Below are 3,355 nucleotides of genomic sequence, written 5' to 3' on the forward strand. Positions count from 1 at the left end.
TCTATTTACAGTATATACATACAAACGAATAAATAATGTACAAAAAATAGATGAATTGAAAAAAAAAATATAGAAAAATATATACAAAAGTTAATATTTACAATAAGTTAATATATACAAAAAAAAAATACCCAAAATAACCAAAATATATTTATGAATTCCTAAATACCTAATTCTGTTTCGCTGTCGCTATCCTCTTCAAGATTAATAACAATTGGTTTAATTATGTGATTCAAAGTAACATATGAATTTTCTACGTTTATTACATGGCGTACTGAATTTTTCCAACTTTCTGGGGAGATATCATCAACACATTTCCTTATTAATTCGACTACACTACCAGTTAAAGTCGGAGAAACATTTTGTGACCTAACATTTGACTTTAGTTGGTGCCACATATGCTCTATGGGATTAAATAAACAATAGTAGGGCGGAAGCCGTAACACTGTATGTCCCATGTCTCGGCCAATGCGTCACAAACATATACTTTTTTAATAGAAAATGATTTTAACACTTCTAACAGTTCATTTTTTAAATAACTTTCTGCAAAATATATATCGTTTTCCAACATGTAGTTTTGAATTTCAATTTTCGTGTTATTTGCACTTGGAGACTTATGTAATTGACGACTGTGGTAACTTGCATTGTCCATTACTATCACACTATTTTGAGGAAGGTTAGGTATAAGACAATTCTTAAACCATTGCTCAAAAAGCTCTGCCGTTGTATCCTCATGGTAGTCCACGCAGGAGTCTTTAATGTTCTTTGCAGAAAGCCATAAGGCATTTGGGACCCAACCATTTTCTGATCCTGCATGTAAAATTATTATTCTTTTCCCTTTGTTTGATGGAGCTTTTGTTTGACACCTGTTGGAAGAATCGGACCATCCTTTGGATGGTGTTTCATGAGTGTCAAACCATGTCTCGTCCAGATAAATTATTGGTCGATCTTCTGTACAGTACTTTCTTATGGAAGTTATATATTCAGTACGCCACTTTTGTAAACGATGGGACTCCATAACCACTTGCCTTTTGTCAATTGTACGATATCTGAAGCCCATTTTAGACAAAATCTTCCAAAGACTAATGCGGCTACAGTTTATTTGTGTATCATCATTAGTAAGCCGTTTTTTTAAAGCATCTAATGTAGGTATCCATTGCTCTTCGTACATTGTGTAAATTTTTCGTCTTATTAAGTCCTTATCACTTTCGTCAATACATTTGGTAGAACCGGCATCCTTACGCTTCCTTCTTGACTTAATGAGATTTGATGTAATTCTTTTCACTGTGGTTAGACGTATTTTCGTTAAATCAGATATTTCACTGGCAGCAGTATTAGCAGTAAGCCCTCTTGTAAGTAAAGAACTATATATTGTTTTTACGATTTCTCTAGCGTCAGCAGATAAATGCTTTTTCTTTGCTGGAACACTGGAAGAAGCACCATCAATGTTTTTCCACGGACGCCACATAATGCTGTTTTATAGGTATAAATAGGTATAACACTGGTAACACTTGTAACACTTTCAACTAAATGAAACAAAATGTATATTTAAAAATTTCTCATCGGTTTTATATACTTTTACAAATTATACAGAATAGAGGGAACCTGTATAATTATTCCAGGAAATACTTAACGATCAACAAATTTATTGTGGTCATTAAAAGATCAACCATTGATAGTGAAACTCACTGTTAAAATGTTTACAACTTTATGAAATAAAATGTATTCTAATCGTTTTTATAATTTTATACGATTTTAGTAGCTTCAATTTTACCTGAATACTTACCTGCTCAACTAATGTTGACTAAGCTGGGATACTTGCGGTCGGGTTTTATTGCAATCATTAAGCACTCAACCATTTTTCGTGAAATAAACTATACCACTGTTATAATATTACTTAAATGGATCAAATTTACCACTCCTGGCAAAAAATTCACATGCTTTTTCTCCAAAAGTAACGTTACCTAAGGCCCAATGGATGTACAAATCCAATATTCGCAGCCATTTAGAACTCGACGTCACATGCTAATTATCTAGAGTTAACGCTAGATCTTGCTTGTGGCGGTAAAATATAAATAAAGACGTCAAATGTTGTTGAAGGTAAAGTTTAGTTAAAAGAGAAATAAAAAGCTTCAACTGTTGCTTCCCATTGCTATCTACAGGGTATACCGAAATATCTAAAAAAGAATTATATATGAAAAATGCGTGAGACAATCATTTTGGGAGGAATACAAATGCTAGATGTTTCGTAAATTTATCATATCATCTGGAAATTATTATTCAACTTTTAGTTTTATTAATAAAAACAAAAACAAACTTCCGAAAAATATTAAGAGCGTATTAGGTATTCACTAGTACAACACTTGTACTATACCTAGTGATCTAGATTGTGAAAAATTAATCTTAGAACACCGGTATACAATAGACTCGAAGGCACCGTTGCTCAGTCTGGGTAGATTATGGGCACGGTCGTTCTTAGAAGTGAGGAACGTAAGGAAGAAAACATACTAAACAACAAAGAAAGGAAAATGAATCCTAATAAGTAAAGTAACATTAAATATTAAATAATAATAAAAAATAATGAAATATGCACTATTTCAATGTGATATTTTAGGCATTGATCTCATTTATTTAACTATATTTAATCTCTTTCTTATTTGAAAATTTTCTTAAAAAGCGAAAATCTTGATTGATATAAAATTTATTTCTATTAACAAATTAACCTCAAACTAAAACCAGACACATCTATTAAAGTAAAGAGATGTGAAGATAGCCACGGTTTTAGTGACGTCAATCCAAAGGAGAATGAAATCGGTGAAGTCGTTCTCAAGTTATGGCAAGACACAGGGAATTAGGGATTCATTTTTATTTAAGAGATAAGAAAAAAATTACGTTATCTGGTGAAATATATGAGGAGGTGGCGTTCAAAAAAGGGTTTGTCACAACTAGAAAAATATTCAGAAAATCAAAAAAACTATTTCTTTATTTTCCATGTTTGTGGTTATGACAATTTTTTTTCTAATGATAGATTGGTAGTTCTGGACACTAAAAATAAATATAAAAGTAAAAAATTATGTGCTTATTTTAAAAAAAATATTTTTATTCAATGGGCTAAACGCGTTTTTATCGACCGGTATGGACCAAACTTCTTTTGAATAAACTCTATGAGGACTAATCCTCTTTTGATTGATCATGTAGATAGGTATAGGTCAAAAAATGAACTTACAAAACAATAAATTTGATATAAACAGCAATACCTTTATGACTTATGAGTTTAAAATCAAAAGTTAAATGTATAAAATTCAAAACTCAAACGTCTTCCAATAGACAGTCGCAGTTTTCTTCATCATGGTCA

Source organism: Diabrotica undecimpunctata, chromosome 1 (genome assembly GCF_040954645.1).
Source record: "Diabrotica undecimpunctata isolate CICGRU chromosome 1, icDiaUnde3, whole genome shotgun sequence".
Taxonomy (NCBI): Eukaryota; Metazoa; Arthropoda; class Insecta; order Coleoptera; family Chrysomelidae; genus Diabrotica; species Diabrotica undecimpunctata.